General features: G+C 44.8%; 1 protein-coding gene across 1 annotated transcript in view; it reads left to right on the top strand.

Annotated features, from left to right (window-relative positions):
* The window catches only part of ZFAND3 (zinc finger AN1-type containing 3), a 1811752-nt gene that overhangs the window by 281430 nt on the left and 1506615 nt on the right, over window positions 1-23707 (top strand). The gene's annotated exons all lie outside the window — the stretch shown is intronic.

The raw sequence follows: 23707 nt of genomic DNA, 5'->3' as shown, positions 1-23707 counted from the left end.
AACTTTTTAACTAAGGGGCTAGTTCTTCATAGGATCATAGGAAGTTATTAGGCTATTGGCCCTGAGGCCATTATAAGCCTAACCGAGTTTAGCTCATGTATAGACAAATCAGCATCCGATGCCCCTGTCCAGCAGGGACAGTGGTGGAATCCCAGGAATGTATTTTCTATTTCCCATCCAGTTATCCAGGTTGCACTAAAGGGGTAAATGGTACTCTGCTTGATGTGGAGAGGGAGTGCATTACATGGATGGGGGAGTCTCTGGGACAGTTCCACCAGCAAGTCCTGTTGATGTCAGTCCAGGTTGAGGCAATGTGTGCGGGTTACTCGAGTGGAGCTTGACTTGTGGATATGCAGCAGTCCCATCAAGGCGGGGTCTGAGATCGTCTTGTATGCCAGACAGAGGTCACCTCTGAGAACTCTATGAAATATAGTAGAGGGATATACTCTCTGTATGGTAGATCTTGGAGGCCCTGGATTCTCCTGGTGAGGAACCAATTTGGTCTCTCCAGCTGTGCTTTGTGAGGAACATGCCGAATTGGGCATTGTACTCAATAATGGGCCTTATAAGGGAAGAATGCAGGGATGTTATGACCTCTTTGTCCTTGGATGAGATAAGTTTACTGATAAGGTGGGCCACGTAGAACGTTTTTTGTACAATGGAAGCAACATGGTGGTCAAAAGTCAGGTTGCTATCAATCTGGGTGCTCAAATCTCTCACGACTGACTGTGTGCTTAGGACGTTGTTAATGTGATTTGTGGAGACATCACTCTCCCCAAAGGGGAAGATGATGCATTTTTTGTATTCAGCTTGAGGCCATGTTTCTGGCACCAGTCGTTTGTTTAGGTGAGACCCTGTTAGAGGATGTCCACTGGGGGAAATGATGACCCTGCCTATCTTGCAGTCATCTGCAAACTTGGTCAGCCATAGCCCACTGGCTTTTGCCTGCACCTCAGTGTACCCCAAATAAGAGGCCCCAAGACCAAACCCTGTGGTACACCACTCGATACAGGTTTACTGCTTGAGGTGGCTTCCCCTACTTTGACTAAGTGGGTTCCATCAGTGAGCCAGTTAGCTACCCATCTGGTAGCATATGGATTGATGCCTAGTTGAGAGAGTTTGTCTATTATGCCCGAATGGGGAATAGTGTCAAAGGTTTTTGCCAGGTCAAGGTAGGTGGTGTGCACTGCCTTCCCATCGTCCATGGCTTTGGTGACTATCTCAAAAAAAGTCGAAGAAATTTAACTGACACTACCTCCCCTTGACTAAGCCAAACTGTGTGGGATCAAGTATTTGGTTGCAAATGTCCTTATTAATTAGGTCTGTGATAATCTGTTCCATGGCCTTGCAGATCAGGCTAGTTAGGCTGATGGGTCTATAATTTCTTGGATCAGTGGACACTCCCTTTGTATAAAGGGATGACCATGGCAGTCCTCTACTCGGGTGGGACAAAACCAGTACTCGGGCTTTCGTTGGATAGGGCGCCTAATAGTGCTGCAAGTTCTGCTTGAGTTCATGTAGGATGCAGCCTGGGATGTTATTGGGTCCTATGGAGGCTGTATTTTTTGCCTTTGAGAGAGCAGTGATGACCTGATCCCTACATAAGAGGAAGGGGGCAGGTACTAGGAATGTCCTGATTTACTGATGGGGGGGGGGGGGCAGAGGGGTGAAATTTTCACTGAATCTGTCAGACAGCAAGTGCGAGTCCATTAGCAGCAATTTCTAATTTCCACAATGAATTTGATGGCCGCTCACTAGCCTCTGTAAAGCTTTTTTTTGTACGGCACAGTTTGTCTTAAAACGCCCATTCTGCGATGGGATCTCAATCTGGTGCTGCAGTCCTTGATTGTACCACCCTTTGAGTCTGCCTGTGATTGTGACGCAAAATTTTTGTCTTGGAAGACATTTTTAGTTGCCATCACTGCCGCCAGATGAAATTCGGAAATTGCGGCATTGTTTGTGAAGCCTCCCATATCTCATTTTCCATAAGGATAGAGTATCCTTATGAACTAATGCATCCTTTTTGATCGATGTTGACGTGTGATACCACTTTGAGCAATGCATTAATCCTCCAGTATTCTTTCCAAATTATTTCAACAAAGGAGAATATTTACTACACTTGCTTGATGTTCATAGACAACTATGCTTTTATCTTCATAGGGCAGATGATGTCAGAAAAACTGATCAGCTGTTTTTCGTTTGCTGGATTGAAGTTGGGCACACCTGTTTCTAAAGTTGTTTTGACTAAATGGCTTACTGACTGTAGTTCCTTTATTTACAACAAGACCGATGTTCATTGTGTTACACTGCTGCAGTCATTGCACTTGGGTTATCCTGCGGTCAGGAGGTTCCCCAGTCGGCCTGAGTTCCACAGTCTTGGTCCGGCGTTGGTTGCTTTCGCTTCCTCCCTGACGACAGGGGTATATAAGATGCAGCCGACGCCATTTTCTTCAGTCTTTCTTGTCGCGCGGTGCCCGAAGCAAAAGCAGTTCGCAAGTTCCGGTCGGCCGACTCCTGAGATTTTCATTCCGAATCCAGAACCGAAGTCTTCTACAAAGCTAAGTACCCTGTTGGGGAAACTCTTTCTTGCCTCAGACCGATGTCAGTAAAAGTTAATAACTGTATTTCTTGTGGGAAGCAAATACCTCATAAGGATTTCCATTCTTATTGTATCCCATGCCTAGGCCCAGACCACGACATCACTGGTTGTCGGTTTTGTGCTAGGTTTAACAAGCGCATTATTAAACGTCGGTTTGATTTTGCCCGTCATTATTTTGGCAGAAAATTTAATAATACCATGCCGTCGGAACTTCCAACGACCGCAATTCATAAAAAGCACAAAGACAGACATCCGAGGCCCAAAACTGACGAAGCCTCTTCTAGGCCAGTCGCCGGATCTCTGATTTTCAGCGAGGTGCCTTCTCAGCTCCTGATGACCGCTTCTACAGAACCACTGGCGGCCACCGACTCCCTAGTGGAGATAGCTGGGCCATCGGACACACAAGTTCTACAGACTACCGAAACCGACCCTGCTGAGGGATCCGGAGTACATGAGCAACCCGCTGCTTCAGAGGGTGTCTTCAGACCTACTCAGCTAAGCATAAAACCCTCTTCCAAGTCTAAGCCACATTTAAAAACAAAGCAACAGATAGTCTCCAGGACAGGCCTCCATGCCTAAGAAACAAATGCTCAAAATGGCCGAAGACCTAATCACTCTGATCAGGGGGTCCCATCCCCCACCTGACAAAAGGCCTAGACAGGGTGCAGACTATGACTCATCCGACCAGGTGTCCATTTCCTCAGATTCATCCTCAGACCTTAGGTTATTCTTTACCCCCTTATGAGGATTCTGATGCTGAGGAATCAATTCCAGTAGCCTCTCCACCAGAGGACTACTCTTTTGGGGAAACTTTACACACCATGAGGGAGCATTTCCATTGGGAAGGCCAGGATTACTCGGAATCCAAGAAAAGGCTCAGAGAATTCCTACTATTGCCTCAACACAGACCCCTTGCTATTCCGCCAGTGTTAGATATTGTGAATGATGTGTACACTGAATCCAGCTTAAATCCTGACTCCTTACCTCCAGCTCCAGTTAAACCAGACCGGTATTAGAGTCCCTGCCTCTCTCAAATTTCTGTATAAAAGCCCAGTGGCAGACCCCGAAACTATTTCTCAGGGACGTAAAGGGGTTAACGCCTCATCAGCAAAGAACCCAGTTCCCTCTGACAGAGACTCCAGAGCATTAGACAGATGGGGAAAGAAAGTATATACGTCTGCATCTTTAGCAATGAGAGCTTTAAATTGCCAATTTCACATGCTAAAATATCAGCAATTTTTGATGTCTCAGTTGAAACAAAAAATGCTTTCAGATGCAGATCCTCCTAATTTTAAGGAAATGCAGGAGTTTATTGCATGCTGCTGAACAAGTGGGAAAACATACTTTGCAATGTGGTTTTGTTTCTTTAGAGGCCTCCTGTAGAGCAGCAGTTACAGGCTCTGTCATTAGACATGCATGGTTAAAAGAACATATGTTACCATATCATGTTAAAGCTAAACTACTGGATGCACCTTTGCAGCATGTGGTCTTATTTGGAGTTAAGGCAGAAGAGTATTAAAGAAAATGGGAGGATAAGGCAAAATCTATGCAAACAGTGAAGGATTTCTTACAGGTACAGCCTCCTCAATTTAGCAAAAACTGGCCAACTAAGAATTGATCCTTTCCAGTTACGGACAGACCTCAAAGGGGCAGATACAGACATCCAAGAGGTAGAGGACAGCCACAAGGTCCTTACAGACCTCGATAATGGGGTGCATCAGGCCAGAAAGAAGGGGAAGACAGACAACAACCTTACAAAAAACAGTCCCAATGACTTCCCACTGCAGCTGCCAAACATCTCTCTCTTGGCAGGAAAACTGGCTCTCTTCTATCACAATTGGCATATGATCACCAGACAAATGGGTTCTCAATATCGTATCTCAAGGTTACAGGTTCCACTTTCACACTCTGCCAAGGTTAAAAGGAATGCCAAATCTGCCACCATATCAGTGGGCAGAGGCTCAAAAACAAATTACAGCACTCATGAACATGGGAGCTATTCAAAAGGTACCTCCACAGGAACAAGGACAAGGATTTTACTCTACTCTTTCTGGTACCCAGAAAAGAGAAAGCCTGGCAGCCCATTTTGGATCTTTTTTCTCTAAACACTTTCCTGGATGTTCCGAAATTCAAAATGTTGACATTACAGCAGCTTCTTCCCATGCTGGGCAAGCAAGCTTGGCTTGTGACCTTGGACCTCAAGGAGGCATACCTGCATGTCCCTGTCAGACAAAACTGCAGAAGATACCTCAGATTCATAGCTGGTCCAATGCACCATCAATTCTCTGCACTGCCCTTTGGCTTATCTACTGCGCCCAGGGTCTTCACAAAGTGCCTGGCACCAGTAATTGTATTTTGCAGACAGAAAGGAATTCAGATTTAGCCGTAACTGGACGACTGCCCGATTCAAGCAGAGAGGAAAGACATTCTCCTAAAGCATCTGGCATTTGTAAAAAAGTTAAGTTGCCTGGGGTGCACAGTAAACGAAAAGAAATCGAAACTAGTGCCCTCACAAGACATAATATTCCTGGGTGCCAGCTTGAACACAACGGCCCAGATGGCTTATCTCACGCCAGACAAGCAAGGACAACTGACTCAATGATTTCAATTGATGGCAACAAAGACCCAACTCCCTGCAAGAAGAATTCTGCAGGCCTTGGGCTACATGGCATCTTGCATACTACTAATTCCATATGCCAGACTGCATATGAGGAAACTACAGTGGTACCTAAAGAGTGTATGGTCTCAACACTGTCAAAGTTTGTAAACAGTTATACCACTAATACCTTGCCTTCAGAAGGAGTTTCGATGGTGGGCTCAAGCTTGTCACCTCAACAAGGGTCAGCCTTTTACTCAACCCACGGCCAGGCAAACACAAGAGATGCATCGGATTACGCCTGGGGAGTACACATGGCAGGAAAATGTATTCAGGGCAAGTGGTCCATAGAACAAAGGCATCTTCATATCAACCAAAAAGAGATGCTAGCTGTACAAAATGCCCTTATAGCTTTCAAGGACCTGCTACATCCAGGACAACTACTACTAAAGACAGACCACACCACAGTTATGTGGTACATAAACTAGCAAGGGGGAACCCATTCCTACCCCCACTGCAGACAAGCCATGACCTTGTGGAACACAGCCATACACTTTCAAGTTAATCTACAAGCACAATTCCTGCCAGGAGAGAAAAACACACTGGCAGAAGACTTAAGCAGAAATATCATGGATCTCCACGAATGGGAATTGAATCCACAAATATTCAGAATGATAACAAAAATGGTGGAGCCCGGACATAGTTCTATTTGCATCCCCAAGGAATTGCCAGCTACAGAAATTTTGCACAAGGAGTTACCATCAACAAGCATGGAAGGTGGATGCCCTCTCGTTCAGCTGGAAAAACCTACAAGTATACGCTTTCCCACCTTTGCCTCTTCTTCCAAAAGTTCTCATAAAAGCCAGGCAAGAGAAGCCAAATATGATCCTGATTGCACCAGACTGGCCACGTCAGCACTGGTACCCAATCTTAAAAAACTTAGCACAAGGACTACCCTGGATTTTACCCCAAATACCACATCTGCTGTCTCAGAGCAACAATCAGATACTCCACAGCCAGCTAAAGACCTTAAACCTAGCTGCATGGAAGATACCTTAGCCAAACAAGCACTGCCTCTCTCCAAAGCAGTTATGGATGTCATCCTGGAGGCCAGAAGGCCCAGTACCAGGAAAGCCTATTCGGATAAATGGAAGAGATTCTGTGCCTGGAACCAGGCTCACAGCCTTGACCCTCTTGTGCCTAACATTTCTCAGATATTACAACATTTGACTGAGATGTTGGACAAAGGCCTTTTCTTTTCATCCATAAAGACACACGTCTATACCCAATACAACACGGATCCACCAATTTTCTCTCATCCCTTGTTAAAACAGTAGCTCAGAGGGGCAAAAAACATAAGACCACCCCGTAGAGCACCAACTCCAACGTGGGACCTCAACTTTGTTTTGGAAAAATTAACCTTACCTCCTTTTGAGCCAGCTAGCACAGCAGAATTAAAATATATCTCTTGGAAAACTGCTCTGCTCCTGGCACTAACATCAACACGAAGAGTTTTAGAATTACAGCCACTAATGGCAGTGGAACCATTCCTTATTTTCCACCAGGACAGGGTGTCTTTATGAACTAACCCTACTTTTATGTCTAAGGTGGTTTCAAGTGGGTCTCTGAGTCTAACTATTCACTTGCCATATTTTTATCCAAAACCACAGAATAAAGGGGAGAGACTACTGCATTCTTTGGACATTCACAGGCAGTTACGCTTCTACTTGGACAAAACCAAAGCTTTCAGAAAATCTGAGCAATTATTAGTATCATATGCTGCAGAAGCACAGGGAAAAGCCATTTCAAAACGGACCATTTCCAAATGGATAGGACATTGCATACGTTTCTGCTATACACACCATGAAAAACCTGTGCCTACCAGCATTAGATCTCACTCCACCAGGGCAACAGCCACTTCAACGGCCTACCTCAGAGGAGTACCTACCAAGGATATTTTGGAAGCAGCAACATGAAGCTCTGTGCATACTTGAGCATTACCACCTGCCTCTATACTCCAAATCCAGAGCTGGCTTCGCCTCTGCAGTGCTGCAGGGCCTTATAGCCACCCCAAATGCATTATAGCACCAGCCACCCTTCCTCAGCTTTGGGATTCTACCCAAGTGTAATGACTGCAGCAGTGTAACACGATGAACATAGTACAGTTTTGTACCTACCATAAATGTAGATGTTCGAGTGTTCACACTGCAGTCCAGGTTACCCTCCTTCCTTCCCCTCTATACTGCTGGTGCGTACCTAGGTCATCTACCCTTTACTACCTATGGGGAGTATTTGCTGGTAACTAAGCTGTTGTTTGCTTGTCTTACTTATGTTTTATTAGCAATTTGAATTGCCTACCTATTTGGGGGCACCTGACATCTGGGGCAAGAAAAACTGAAGAAAATGGCGTCTGCTGCATCTTGTATACCCCTGTCGCACTGACTTCAGGGAGGAAGCAACAGCAACCGACGCCGGACCAAGACTTTGGAACTCAGGCTGACTGGGGGAACCGCCTGATGGCAGGATAACCCAAGTGTAATGACTGCAGCAGTGTGAACACTCTTAACATCTACATTTATGGTAGGTACAAAACTGTACTTTCAGGCTTCCACTCAAGGACATTATCTCACATTATAAGCTGGAACTGGTGTTCAGGGGTAGAACATCTTTTGGCTCAGTGGTGGTCAGAAATATCCTTCCTTGAATCCACCCAGAGTTCTAAGTAGTTGGGGACTCCCATCAATTGAGGATGGAATGAAAATTGACAACATCAGGTAAGTTGTGTACTCACCATAACGTTCCATCTGTCTGGTCTATTTTCATTCGTCCTCTACTCTCCTCCCACCAACCCTGAACATCCTCCCACCAACCCTGAACATTTTTAGGTTTCTTCTAGGAGAGTGAGAGGATATAACAGTTGGGTTGCATCTTTATACCAGAAGTGGCATTGCCCCTTCTGCTCTAAGGCTTTCTATCCTTTCTCTTCGTACAAATTGGACAAGTGTATGTGTAAATTGTAAGAGTATGTCTGTCTGGGTGCTTGCAAGCAAGATCTGAGGTAAAGGGGAGGATGCATTATGGGTAAGTGAGAAGCATGAGAGTTTTGGATTGCTTCGAGCTTTTACAAGTAGCCAAGTAGTTTCCCATGTCTTAGATCTGAACTCATCATTTTAAGGAGGAATGAAAATCAAGAACACAGATGGAATGTTCTGGTTAGTACCCAACTTTTTCCGTAGACGAGCACATGGGGATTAACTAGGTGACCTGTCTGATTAGAATCCTCTCTATTAAAGTTGCAGTCTGTTCTTAATTTATTGGAGGTCGAGCTCTAGCCTTTGTGTATTTTTCATTTGCTGTATAATAAATACCAGTACCACTAGTAACGGTAGTCCCCCCCCCCCCCCCCCACACACACACACACACACACCTTTTAATGTAAAGAGCTGTTGGACCAACCAAGACTTGGATTTTTGTGCAGTGCACAAAATAGGTGAATCTGGGTGTAGGAGTATGTTTTTAACAGGGAAATGATCCATGTTAAGTTTGACTGTGTACCAGCACTTATCCGTACTAATGCTCCATGCATGGCTTGGTCAGAAAATCTCCAACACAAGCCATATGCTTTCCAGCATAAAAGGGCTGAGCCAGTAATCATGCTAGATTGTGAAATAGCACCCCCCACCCACCAACCCACACACACATTTGAAAAATGTCATGAACAAGTCCTGCCTCTTAGTAATTAAAGGAATAGGAGGATTTCTCTGTGCAACTGCTTGTATCAAAATGTCTGATTATCTAACCTTCCTGGCAACCATTTGTCCATTATCCCATCTGAAAAAAAAAACAAAGCTGACTGGATATCTTCCAAAACACAGCTCACTTTGAGAACAACAGATGACCATCTCCATAGCTGATCTCTGATACTATTTTAGCACATTTTAGGGCCTTCTGCACATACAGAATAGTTTTGTATTGGATGAAAATTGAGCACAACAAGCCAGCTGAGCATAAATCTTCCTCTTCAGTTCTTTCTTTAAATATCTAGAATGGAATACCATAACTGACTCCCTGATGCAATGCAGAGCTTCTTCAGCTGGTCTGAATCCCTGAGTGTTTCAAAACTTAAGCAGCTGCGTGCAAAACACACTGCAGTACAATAGATGGTGTACAGAGGCACAGTATGCTTTAACTAAACAATTCAACAGTGCTGCAGCTTTGCAAGGAAATATTTCTGCTTTATAATAGCTACTCAAGTTTCCACACATGCCTTACAATCATGTTCAATAACTTACTACTGTGCAAACATTTAAAAACTGACACTAAGCTGAAAAAAGTCACAGGCAGCACATGTGCACTTTACAAAGTACCACTAATTGTCGGTCTGCTTGGTTAGATCATTTTTACGTCCCCTAAAGTTTAAAGCAATAGTTTCCATTTCAATTCTGTGTTTAAATGTTTCATTTCTATTGGCTGTGTATATTCAAAGATATTTCAACAGTTTTTAAGACAGGGTTATAAAATGTAGCCCACACAATGTATGTATAAAACCCAGAACTTGAAGTTAACATATTTGATCTAAATGTTTGTTGTGGATTTAGTCCCATGCCAAGGAACAGAAAACATTGAATGTGGACGGTTCCTTTGCGTAGTCTTGGCAAAAAATTCAGTTAACAAACATCATGAACTTATCTATGACAGATTAACTGGGTTTTTCCATAGGTTGTCATGGAGAAATATAAAACAGTGATCAAAATTCTGTCTAAAGTGGTTAATCATGGGTCTTTACATCAGTAGCATCAGCCTGCTCAGCTAATGCTTGCTGAACTGCAATTTCATTCCATGTGTACACTGTTCAAAAACATTGTAAAACTGCTGTCCCTTGGTGTCTGTTAAAAGTGATGCAAAACCTAGTACTTAGTTGCAGCTTTTGAAACTGCAAAACTTTAACATGGTCTGTTTTAGGCTATGATGCAAAAAGCTTGCAGTACATTTTAGCTACACATTCCTAAGTGGTCGCCAATATAACATCTTTGGCTACAAGTTGCACCTTGCTTAAGCAACTAGTGACTTACAGGTTTCTTTAAAAGATGAAGTCTCGTAAAGAAAAGTATTAACATGTATACTCAGCTGAAGTCTGTCAGTGCACACATGAAAACTAACGATGGTGTTTTACTGCTGCAGTCATCACTTGTGGGTTATCCCTGCTGGGTAGCCCTCTGTCAGCCCGAATACCAGGTAAGCTTTTCCCCTGCGCCAGCTGCTGTCGCCTGTGGACTGGTGTCAGGTCGTCAGTGGTATAAAGGAGAGCAGCCAGCGCTATTACATCAGACTTTCTTGCCGCGAAGCCCGAAGTAAAAGCAGTTTGTGTGTGTGCCGTTCTATCGTTGCGAGAGAAGTTGAATCTGAAAACGACTAAAGCTAAGTACCCCATTGGGGACCTTTTTCTTGCACTAACCGATGTCCGAAAAAGTAAATAGTTTCTGCTGTGGAAAACAAATACCACACCGAGGCTTCCATACCTTGTGCGTTACTTGTTTAGGCCCAGACCACGATGTCCCCCATTGTCGGTTCTGCGCGCTCTTCAATTCAAGAACTATTTGCTGTAGAGCTGAGTTTGTAGCCAGGCATTTCCGAAGTAGTTCCTCGCATTACGAAATGGCCACTGTCGATAAGCAGTCTGTGGATATTCCCAAAAAACGAAAAGATAAAGGAACAGACCACACAAACTTAAGCCTTCACACTACTTGTCCCAGAAGCAAGTCATCAGTTCTCAGGGATTCAGTGAGGGGCATTTACAGCCCCTGATGCACGACTAGTTTCCTTCGGAGGCCTCTACTGAGACCCTTTCGGAGCCCGATATGCTGCCGGGGAATGCTTAATCTTCCGATCCCTTGGTTTTCTCTGCTTCAGTTGGGTCAGGAGCTGCTACGCAGGCAGTGGCTTCCGAGGAGGTTCTTTGCATAACCGATTCAAGGCAAAAACTGACATGTTCGCCCCAGACTACTGCATCCCAATGACAAACGGATTTACTAAGGTCTAAAAGCAAGACCACCCCAAAGAAAACAGTCTCTAGTTGCCATCTTACTCCTCCACTGCCTCAGACACAGTTACTAAAAGTGGTGGAGGACCTCATCACTTTCATCAAGGGTAGCCATAGCACTCCTCCTAAAAGAAAGAGGGATATTTACCCTGAAGTTCACACTGAGCCTGATTCTGAAATTTCAGACTACCTCGATTCAGATGAGGAACAGCGACCTCTCACCTTCTTTGAGGATTCTGATGCAGAGGAATCTGTTCTTTCTGTGCCCCCCGGAGGATCTTTCATTTGGGGAAACCCTGCACACTAGGAGCATTTCCACTGGGAAGCCCAAGATTATCCTCTGTCTAAGAAAAGACCAAGGGTTTCTAGATCTTCCTCAGCACAGACCCTTGGCTATCCCTCCTGTTGACGTGGTGGATGATGATGATATTCGTGTTTCACTGTTGCAGTCATCACATTTGGGTTATCTGCTTGCAGTAGCCCTCAGTCGGTCTGATTATCAAAGTCTTGTGTCCTGCGTCGGTTGCTGTCTCATCTTCTGTGACATCCGGTAGTCAGGGGTGTAAAGCATTCAGCTGACGCCATTACACCAGTCTTTCTTGCCATGCAGTGCCTGAAGCAGAAGCAGTTCGCAAGTGCCAGTCAGCCGACTTCTGAAATTTTTGTTTTCGAGTTTCAGAACCAAAGTCTACAACTGAAGCGAAGTACCCCGTTGGTTAAACTTTTTTCTTGCTCTAAACCGATGTCAGTAAAAGTCAATAATTGTATTTCTTGTGGAAAGCAAATACTTCAAAGATTTTCATCCGTACTGTATTCCTTGCCTAGGCCCTGACCACGACATACCTCACTGTCAGTTTTGTGCCTTATTTAAACCACAAACTATTCGTCATTGGTACATTTTCGCTTCCAAATATTTTGGTACTCAGTTCAATTATCCAGATATGTCTTCGGTAAGTCACCCGACTACTGACATTCTGAAAAAACGCAAAGATAGAGACAAACTAGGTCCAAAACTGTTGACGATGCTTCTCCTAAGCTAGTCGCCAGTACTCAGGGAGGCGCTTTCACAACCCCTGATACCTGCTACTTAAAATTTGCAGGCCTCTACTGAGACCCATTCGGAGTCCGGTATGCCGCGAGATGCTTCAACTGTGTAACCTGTGGATGTCTCTACCTTGGATTGGTCCGGAGGCACTGTGCAGGCACTGGCTTCTGAAGGTATATTCAGGCCTACTGACTTTCATATTAAACCGATGCCATCTTCTTCTTCTAGGCCTAAAACTCTAACCATGCCTAGGAAACTGACGCCCAGACCTAATGGTCAGGCCTCTATGCCTAAAAAACAAGAATGGCTAAAGACCTTATTACTTTAATCAGGGGAAGCAAACCTTCCCCCCTCTGAGACCTAGGACTGAATTTGCTTATGATACTTCTGACCAGGATTCTGAAATTTGTCTTCTCTGATGACCAGGATTTACCCTTATCTACCTATGAGGATTCTGATGCAGAGGACTTTATTCCCCCTGCATCTCCCCCAGAGGATTTTTCTTTTGGTGGAACCTTGCATACTCTTAGGGAGTATTTTCACTGGGAAAGCCAGGATTACACTGATTCTAAAAAGAGGCTCAGAGATTTCTTACTCCTGCCCCAATACAGGCCTTTAGCTATCCTTCCTGTGCTGGATATTGTTGACAATGCTTTTTCGCAATCTATCTTGGCCCCTGACTCTACCTCCTGCTCCCAGAAAACCTGATAGATATTACAGGGTTTCTGATTCTCAAGTTCCTTTTCAAAAATCCTACAGTGGATCCTGAGACCATTTCACAGGGACACAAGGGCATTAAGGCTGCTACTGTCAGAAATCCTACCCCCTCTGATAGAGATTCCAGGGCCCTGGATAGATTGGGTAAGAAGGTATACACCTCTGCAACTTTGGCCATCAGGGCCTTAAATTGACAGTTTCTTATGTTTAAAGTATCAGCAGCATATTATTGGATTGCTTAAACAGAAAATTATGTTGATTCATGATTGTGCTGAAAATAAGGATTTACAGAATTTAATGCATTCTGCTGAGCAGGTTGGAAAACATACTTTGCAATGTGGTTTTGATTCACTAGAGGCATCTTGCAGGGCTGCTGTCACCGGGTCTGTACTTAGAAGGCTTGCTTGGCTTAAGGAGCAATCATTGCCAGATCATGTTAAAACTAAGTTGCTGGATGCACCCTTAAATCAGGACTGCCTGTTATGCGACAAAGCAGAAGTAGTTCTTAAAAAGATGGAGGAAAAAGCTAAATCTATGCAAACTGTTAAATATTTCTTATAAGTGCAGCCTCCTAGATTTAGTACGCATTGGCCCTCAAAAAAATTGGTCCTTTCCTGCCTCTTCCAGGCCTTCTCAGTTCAAACCCAGAACCAGCAGAGCACCCAGGCTTCAGTCCTAGGGTACGCACTGGACTAAGCAGTGGGGGGCTCTCACTTCCAAATCAGGGAGTAGTAAGACTCCTCCTATGGTAAGCTGTCTCAATGACTTAACTTTAAATCTTCCAAGCACTTCGCAACTGGCTGCTTCTTTAGGGGGAAAGATTTCTCTGTGAGCAAAATACTGGGAATTCATTACCCAGGACAGATGGGTTTTAAACAGTTTCCCAAGGATACAGATTTCACTTCCACACGTTACCAACCCCAAATGGTTGGCCAGATCTACCCTCAAATCAGTGGGCAAAGGCTCAAAAGCAAGTACTCTCTCTCTCTCTCTCTCAAGATTAAAGGCTATTCAGACTGTATCAGAAGAGGAAAAGGGACAGGGTTTCTACTCTACTTTTCCTGGTACCCAGAAAAGACAACTCATGGCTTCCTATCCTGGACCTGTCTATCCTAAACACCTTTTTGGTGATTCCAAAATTCAAGATGCTAACTCTTCACCAGTTGCTTCCCATGATAGGCAAAGATGCCCGGTTGGCAACACTGGATTTAAAGGAAGCCTACCTGCACATCCCAATCAGGGAATCTTGCAGAAAATACCTAAGTTTCAAAGCAGACTGCATGCACTATCCGTTCTCTGCACTGCCCTTTGGCTTATCTACTGTGCCCAGGGTATAGCTCCAGTCATTGCATTTTGCAGGCAAAGAAATATTCAAATATACCCATACCTGGACGATTGTCTAATTCAGGCAGAAAGCCAGGACATACTTCTGAATCATCTGGCATTTGTACAAAAGGTGTTAACTTGTCTGGGGTACACCATAAACAAAAATAAATCACATCTGGTACCCTGTCAACAAATTATATTCCTTGGGAGCAAGCTTGAACACAACTTCCCAGATGGTTTTCCTCACGCCAGAGAAACAAATTAATTTGACAACTTACTTCAAACTAGTGGCTACAAATCCCTGCTATCTGCAAGGCAAGTATGCAAGCCTTGGGGTTCATGGCCTTGTGCATTCTACTAATTCCGTATGCAAGACTGCATACGAGGAAACTACAATGGTATCTAAAAAGCCTTTGGTGTCAACATTCTCAGGATCTAGAAGCAATGATTCCTATCATACCTTGCCTACGGTTAGAATTCCTTTGGTGGGCAGAGGCCTGCCACCAAAACAAGGGACTACCATTCACTGTTATCCCTTACCGCCCAAACCCTAACAGACTCATCAGACTCTGCATGAGGGGGCTCACCTGGCAGGGAAGTGCATTCAGGGCAAATGGAACCCAAGTCAAATGCACCTCCATATCAGTCAAAAAGAAATGTTAGCTGTATAGAATGCTCTGACAGCCTTAAAGGACCACATTCTTTCAGGACAATTAATGGTAAAGACGGACAACACCACTGTTGTGTGGTACATAAACAAGCAAGGGGGTACCCATTCTTACCCCCTCTGCAGACTAGCCATGGCTCTGTGGAACACAGCCTTGAGGTACCAAGTGCATCTACAGGTCAGTTCCTGCCAGGAAAACTAAATACACTGGCAGATGAACTAAGCAGAAAACTTATGGACCCACATGAGTGGAAACTGGAACCAAAGATTTTCAATATGTGATCAACAGATGGGGGATCCCAGATATAGATCTGTTTGCCTCCCCCCAGAACTACCAATTGGACAAATTCTGCGCAAGGACTCCCACAAACAAGCTTGGAAAGTGGATACTCTGTCCTGCAGCTGGAAAAATCTGTCAGTTTATGCCTTTTCCCCTCTGCCTCTCCTCCAAAGTACTACTAAAGATCAAACAGGACAAACCAAGGATGATACTGATTGCACCAGACTGGCCACGCCAACACTCATGTACCCCCTCTTGTGCAGTGTGTTACAGCTGGACCCATGGCACCTACTCAGACCCCTACCCTGCCGTCTCGGCAGGAGATCCAGATTCTGCACCCCCAGCTTCAAACCTTGAACCTGGCAGCCTGGCTAATTACCTAATCTCTCCGTTACCATCCCCCAGTAAACACGTGCTGGATGTCATTCTGGAGGCAAGGAGGCCTAGTTCTAGAAAATCGGAAAAGATTCTGTGCCTGGAACCAAACTCAAGGGATGGCCACAGCAGCGCCCAATTTACCTCAGATTCTTCAATACTTAACTGAGATGCTTCACAAGGACCTTTCCTTTTTCTCCATCAAAATTCGCACCTCAGCCATTTCAGCTATTAAAACACAGAACCACCCCTCTTTTCTCACCCACTGGTCAAGCAGTTCCTCAGAGGGGCCAAAAACTTAAGACCACCCAGGAGAGCCCCAACTCCAGCCTGGGACCTTAAGTTTGTATTGGAAAAACTCACTCTTCCTCCTTTTGAGCCAGCTACAACTGCAGAGTTAAAATTCCTTTCTCGGAAAACAGCTTTCCTTTTAGCAATCACTTCAGCAAGAAGGGTATCTAAATTACAGGCCCTTACGGCAGTGGAGCCTTTCATCATCTTTCATGCGGACAGGGTGTCCCTCAGGACCAATCCCTCTTTCATGCCCAAGGTGGTATCCAGTGTGACTCTTAATCAGTCCATTCATTTGCCAACCTTCTTTTCAAATCCACAGAACAAAGGGGAATGGATACTGCACTCGTTAGATGTGCACAGACAACTTAGATTTTACTTGGACAGGACTAAACCTCAAAGGAAATCTGAACAACTGCTGGTGGCATTTGCTGCAGGGGCAGAGGGGAAGGCTATTTCAAATCAAACCATTTCTAAATGGTTAGGCCATTGCATTTATTTCTGCTATAAACACCATGGAAAACCTTTCCCACAGGGGATTAGACCCCATTCAACCAGGGCTGCATCTACCGCTACAGCCTTTCTCAGAGGTGTCCCTACCAGACATATCCTAGAAGCTGCTACCTGGAGTTCTGTACATACTTTCACCAAGCATTACCATTTGCCAATTTTCTCTAAATTCAGAGCTGGCTTTGCCACTGCAGTCTTGCACGGCCTTATATCTGGTCCTAATGTTATCTAATTTCCTCCTCCCATCCTTACCTTTGTGAATCTACCCAAATGTGATGACTGCAGCAGTGAATCCCGAAGAACATAGTACAGTTGTGTACACTTACCATAAATGTAGATGTTAGTGCATTTACTGTTGCATTCCTGGTTACCCTCCCTCCAGCCCCCTGGCGTCTTTTGGCAATACCTCCATTCTCCTCTACTATACTTAAAAGCTTTTTGGTGTATTTGCCTTTTTTTTTTGGAGGTATAACCTTGTATGTTTATATTTAATTGCTTCCCATTAAGGGGGGCATGTGACATCTGGGGCAAGAAAAACTGATGTAATGGCGTCTGCTGCATGCTTTATACCCCTGACTACCTGACGTCATGGAAGATGAGAGAGCAACCGACGCAGGACCCAAGACTTTGATAATCAGGCCTACTGAGGGCTACTGCAAGCAGATAACCCAAATGTGATGACTGCAACAGTGAATACACTCTAACATCTACATTTATAAGTGTACACAACTGTACTTTTCCCTCCCTCCATCCCCCTCTTTTTCTCTCTCTCCTTACAAGGGACATTTTGGTGTTTAATTTCTACTGTTGGGGTTCTTCCATCATAACCTGGCTCCCACTGGGGGGGGGGGGGGTTATGACAGGGCAAGAAAAACTGATGTAATGGCATCGACTGCCTTACTTTATACTACTGATGACCTGACATCAGTCCTGAAGTGACAGCAACCGACGCAGAAATACTAAGCCTCTGGTATTCTGGCCGGCTGAGGGCTACCCTGGCAGGGATAACCCGAATGTGATGACTGCAACAGTAAATACACTCTAACATCTATATTTATGGTAAGCGTACACAACTGTACTTCTTGTGCAGGGAGGTGACTGTTGCTGTCCTTAATTTGTCCATCGCTAAACCTTTTTAAAGGCCAATATTTAGTGGCATGATTAGCGAGCTTGACAGGTCCTATTTCAAGCTGACCACTAGGCATCCTGGTAGGTTTTCCATCCCCATAGAAGCCAAGATCTGATATTGTTAATCCTCGTTCATTCCTTGCGTATGGGTATCTGTTCCGCGCTCTGAACCGTGCCGGCCATTTTCCAAGCTCACGTCAGCTTCAAACTCTTGAGCTAAACTCTTACCCACAATTCCCCTCTCCCTGTTACTTCAGATTTTGTTTGCCGCATTGCCATTCGGTCGTGTCAAGCTACTTCTCTTGAGCCAAGTACAGTCAATTGTTTAATTGCTTTTCAAATTACTTTTCTGTCAGAAAAGTTGATATTTTATTGTCTTTTGCCCTATCACATCTAGTGTTCATAATTTCCTCAGGTTTTTTTCTGTCCTTTACTTACCCTTTTTACCGCGAGGTAATTTCTCCTTGCCATCATTGGTAATCCCTTTCCTTTTCTCTTTCATACCTTCGGGTACTCTTTGTACCATTGTTAGTACTTTTCTATTTATTAATATGGCAGGTAAAAAGGGTAGACCGGGGTTTAAGCGGTGTTCTGATTGTGGACAAAAACTGCCTACTTCTGATGCGCACTCCTTATGTGTTTGTTTGGGAGCTTCCCATTTATCTGTTGAACCACCTTGTACAATATGTGAAAACTTTTCTAATAGAACTTTCTTAGAAAGGAAAAATATGCTGATACTGAAGGGACTTATAAAATCTCCCTTTTCAGAGGCTATTTCTGGGCCAGAGGTCTCAACCCCTCCCAAAGCCCATAAGAAAATGGATGATGTTCATCGTGCATACAGCTGCAGTCATTACAGATGGGTTCTCCTGCCGTCAGGCGGGTCCTCGGTCGGCCGAATTCCAAAGTCTAGGTCCGGCGTCGGTTGTTGTCTCCTTCCATGACGTCAGTGCGACAGGGGTATACAAGACACAGCCGACGCCATTTTCTCCAGTCTTTTTTGCCGCGCGGTGCCTGAAGCAGAAGCAGTTCGCAAGTGCCGGTCGGCCAGCTCCTGAAATTACGAAAATTTGGAAACCGAAGTCTTCTTTAAAGCTAAGTACCCCGTTGGGGAAACTTTTCTTGCCTCAGACTGATGTCAGACAAAGTTAACAATTGTATTTCTTGTGGGAAGCAAATACCACATAAGGATTTCCATTCCCTCTGTATTCCTTGTTTAGGCCCAGACCACGACGTCTCGGGCTGTCGCTTTTGTGCTACCTTTAATAAACGCACTATTAAGCGTCGGGCGGAGTTCGCCCAGCACTTTTTTGGTAAAGCTTTTAACTATAGAATGTCGTCGGAGACTCCGACTAGCGTTTTGTCCAAAAAACGCAAGGACAGAGACCGACACGCGCGGTCTCCACCGACACCACGCCAAAACCGGCTACACGTGGTCCGGTTCTCAGTGAGGCGCCTACGCAGCCCCTGACTACCGACGACACTTCTCTGGCGGTGTCCTCTGTAACCGAGACCGCAGGTTCCTCGGCCCACACCCTGACTACAGCTACCGAAGCCACTGTGAGTGTTGAGCCTCTTAATGTGGACAGATCTACTTCCACCCATGGTGTCTTCAGACCAGACCTTCTTCTTCCTTTTCCATCAAGGCCTTTACTAAGTCTAAATCAGCCATGCACTCCCAGAGGCCTGTTGCACAGGGCCCATCTACAGGCCCCATGCCTAAAAAGCAGATGCTCAAAATGGCTGAGGATTTAATTACTCTTATCAGGGGTTCCCAACCCCCACCGGACAAGAGACCCAGAGTGGAGGAAGAATCACCCTCTTCTGACCAGGGCTCCATTATTTCAGAACATTCTGATGAAGAGGAGCATTTGTACTCCCCTTTTGAAGATTCTGATGCAGAACAGTCCATTCCTTCTGTACCTCCCCCAGAGGATTTCTCATTCGGGGAAACCTTGCATACCTTGAGGGAACACTTCCATTGGGAAGGCCAGGATTTTTCAGATTCAAAGAAAAGGCTTAGGGAATTTCTTCTGCTACCTCAGCACAGACCTTTGGCAATACCTCCTGTCTTGGACATACTTGATGATGTTTATTCGGAGGCGTGCCTTAATCTGGATTCCCTGCCTCCAGCCCCAGTCAAGCCTGATAGGTACTACAGAGTACCTAACTCACACCAATTTCTTTACAAAAGCCATAATGCTGACCCAGAAACAATTTCTCAGGGTCCCAAGGGAATGAAGGCCTCTACTGCTAAGAATCCATTACCTTCCGAAAGAGAGTCTAGATCCTTAGAAAGGTGGGGAAAAAAGGTATATACCTCGGCCACTCTAGCCATGAGGGCCTGAAATTGTCAGTTCCATATGCTTAAATATCAGCAGTTTCTGTTATCACAATTAAAGAATAAAATGTCACAACCTGAACAACCAGATCTGAAGGAGTTGCAGGATATGATGCATAGTGCAGAACAAGTGGGTAAGCACACCTTACAATGTGGTTATGATGCTCTAGAGGCCTCAAGTAGAGCTGCAGTTACAGGATCAGTCATTCGTAGACATGCCTGGCTTAGGGAACAAACCCTGCCTGATCATGCCAAAGCTAAATTACTAGATGCTCCTTTACAAAAGGATGTATTATTTGGTACTAATGCTGAGGAAATACTAAGGAAAATGGAAGAAAAAGCTAAATGTATGCAAACTGTTAAGGCTTTTCTACAGGTACAACCACCACGTTTTAGTAGAAATTGGCCTACAAAAAACTGGTCCTTTCCAGCCACGGACAAGCCCCAAAGAGGTAGATGCAGACGCGGAAGGGGCAGAGGACAATCTCAAGGATCATATAGAGGCAGACAATGGCAACCTCCAGCATCAAGAGGTGGCGAAGACAGTGCACAGCAATACAGAAAACAAACCCAATGACTTTCCCCTTTGCATGCCAAACAAGGCTCAAGTGGCAGCACCCTTGGGAGGAAAGCTGGCATTATTTTCAAAAAATTGGCATATTGTCACAAAAGACAAATGGATCCTGGACATTATAAACAGAGGCTACAGATTTCATTTTCACACACTTCCAAAAATGAGAGGCATGCCGAACCTGCCACACAATCAAAGGGCAGAGGCTCAAATACAAATTTCAAAGCTCATGGACATGACAGCTATTCAAGAGGTACCTACTCACGAACAAGGTCAAGGTTTTTATTCCAGACTATTCCTGGTACCAAGGAAGGGAACCGATTGGAGACCCATTTTGGACTTATCCATCCTAAACACATTTCTACTGCACAAAATTCAAGATGCTCACCTTACAGCAGCTTCTTCCCATGCTGGGCAAGGGGTCTTGGCTGGTAACATTGGACCTCAAGGAGGCATACCTGCATGTCCCAATCAGACAAAGCTGCAGAAGATACCTCGGATTTCTTGCAGGTTCAATCCACTATCAATTTTCTGCATTGCCCTTTGGCTTATCTACTGCGCCCAGAGTATTCATGAAATGCCTGGCATCAGTAATTGCCTACTGCAGACTTCAAGGGATACAAATATACCCTTATTTGGACGACTGCCTGATCCAAGCAGACAGCAAACGCATACTTCTGGAGCATCTGGCTTATGTAACACAGTTATTGAATTCTCTGGGATACACAGTCAACAAAGAGAAATCCAGACTAACACCATCTCAGAAAGTAATTTTCCTGGGTGCCAACTTGGACACAAACACCCAGATGGCCTATCTTACGCCAGAAAAACAGGGGCAAGTAACTCAGTACTTCAAGATGCTAGCAAATTGTACCAGGCTAACTGCAAGGAAAATCCTGCAGGCTCTGGGATTCATGGCATCTTGCATTCTTCTAATCCCATGTGCAAAGTTGCATATGAGGAAACTTCAGTGGTACCTAAAAAACCTATGGTCTCAACACAGCCACAGTTTGGAAACAATAATACCACTAATTCCATGTTTACAAAAGGAATTTCTATGGTGGGCTCAAGCATGCCAAACAAACGCAGGTCTACCATTCTGCAAACCTCAAGCAAATCAAGTCATCACAACAGACGCCTCAGACTACGCCTGGGGGGCACACATGACAGACAGGTGCATTCAGGGCAAATGGTCCCAAAAGGCAAAGCACCTTCACATCAATCAAAAGGAAATGCTAGCAGTGATAAATGCAATTACAGCTTTCAAGTACCACCTGCATCCAGGGCAATTATTAATAAGAACAGACAACACCACAGTAATGTGGTACATAAACAAACAAGGCGGAACACATTCATACCCCCTGTGCAGGCTGGCCATGTCACTTTGGAACAGGGCTCTGGAATGGCAAATCGAGCTTCAAACACAGTACGTGCCAGGTATGGAAAACACGCTGGCAGACAATCTAAGCAGAAATATGACAGACCCTCACGAATGGAAGTTACATCCTCAAGTGTTTACAAAGATAATCCAAGCCTGGGGAAGGCCAGACACAGATCTCTTTGCCTCCCACAAAAATCACCAATTGACAAAATTCTGCTCATGGACATTTCATCCAAAGGCCTGGAGAGTGGACGCCCTTTCTTTCAGTTGGGCAGCACGGACAGTTTATGCCTTTCCACCTCTTCCTCTACTGACCAAGGTGCTTTTGAAAACAAGAGCAGACAGACCAAAGATGATGCTGATTGCTCCAGACTGGCCAAGACAACACTGGTACCCACTCCTGAGGAGCCTAACACATTCTCCTCCCTGGACCCCCTACCTCTAATGCCTCTCCTTCTGACTCAGCACAGCTACAAAACTCTTCACAGTCAGCTGAAAACACTCAATCTGGCTGCATGGAAAATTCCTTAACACCACAACAGACCCTACTCTCCAAGGAGGTGCAGGATGTCATTTTGGAAGCCAGAAGGCCATCTACTAGAAAAGCTTACTCCGCAAAATGGAAACGGTTTTGCGCTTGGAATGAGAAAAAGGACCAGGATCCTGGAAAACTGAATTTGCCTCAGATATTACAGTATCTAACTGAGCTGCTGAACAGTGGACTTTCATTCTTCTCAATTAAAATCCATGCCTCAGCCATTTCTGCAGAATACAACACTGATCCACCCTTATTCTCTCACCCACTCTTAAGACAGTTCCTCAGAGGGGCTAAGAATATAAGACCTCCAAGGAAACAACCAATCCCAGCCTGGGATCTTAATTACATTCTGGAAAAATTAACATTGCCTCCTTTTGAACCAGCTGCCTCAACAGATTTGCAATATTTGTCCTGAAAAACAGCTTTCCTTCTGGCTATTACCTCAGCTCGTAGGGTCTCGGAATTACAGGACAGGGTTTCCCTACGAACCAACCCGTCATTTATGCCTAAGGTAGTATCCAGGGTAGCTTTAAATCAGGCCATACACTTGCCTACCTTTTACCCCAATCCTCAAAACAAAGGGAAAGGCTGCTACATTCCTTAGACATCCATAGACAGCTGCGTTACTATTTGGACAGAACAAAGCCGTTCAGGAAATCAGAACAACTCTTTGTGTCCTATGCTGTAGGAGCTCAAGGGAAGCCAATTTCCAAACAGACGATTTCAAAATGGATAGGCCACTGCATACGTTTTTGTTACTCCTTTCATGGTAAATCTGTGCCTACAGGCATCAGATCCCACTCCACAAGGGCCACAGCTACCTCTGCAGCCTTCCTCAGAGGAGTTCCTACCAAAGATATTTTGGAGGCAGCCACTTGGAGTTCGGTGCATACCTTCACTAAACACTACCACCTACCTTTATACTCCAAAACAAGAGCAGGCTTTGCCACTGCTGTGTTGCAGGGCATTCTGGCGGCTCCTAATTCCACCTAGTGCCTACCACCCTGCTTGTGCGTAGCTTTGGGATTCTACCCATCTGTAATGATTGCAGCTTGTATGCACGATGAACATAGTACAGTTTTGTACCTACCATAAATGTAGATGTTCGAGTGCTAATACAGCTGCAGTCCAGGTTTCCCTCCCTCCTTCCCCTCTTGGTACAGGCCTAGTGGCTAACTCCTCCTCATACAACCTGTTGGGTTATCCTTCTATGGTGTATTTGCGTGCAACTACTGAATTTTGATTATATTGCATTGCATGACTATACATAGATATATAAATTATGTATTGCCTTCCTTCTGG

The sequence above is a fragment of the Protopterus annectens genome, chromosome 1.part0 (genome assembly GCF_019279795.1).
Source record: "Protopterus annectens isolate FY-2018-M chromosome 1.part0, PAN1.0, whole genome shotgun sequence".
In the NCBI taxonomy this organism is placed as follows: Eukaryota; Metazoa; Chordata; order Ceratodontiformes; family Protopteridae; genus Protopterus; species Protopterus annectens.
The sequence above is the reverse complement of the archived record's forward strand: the minus strand, read 5'-3'. Positions and strand labels throughout refer to the sequence as shown.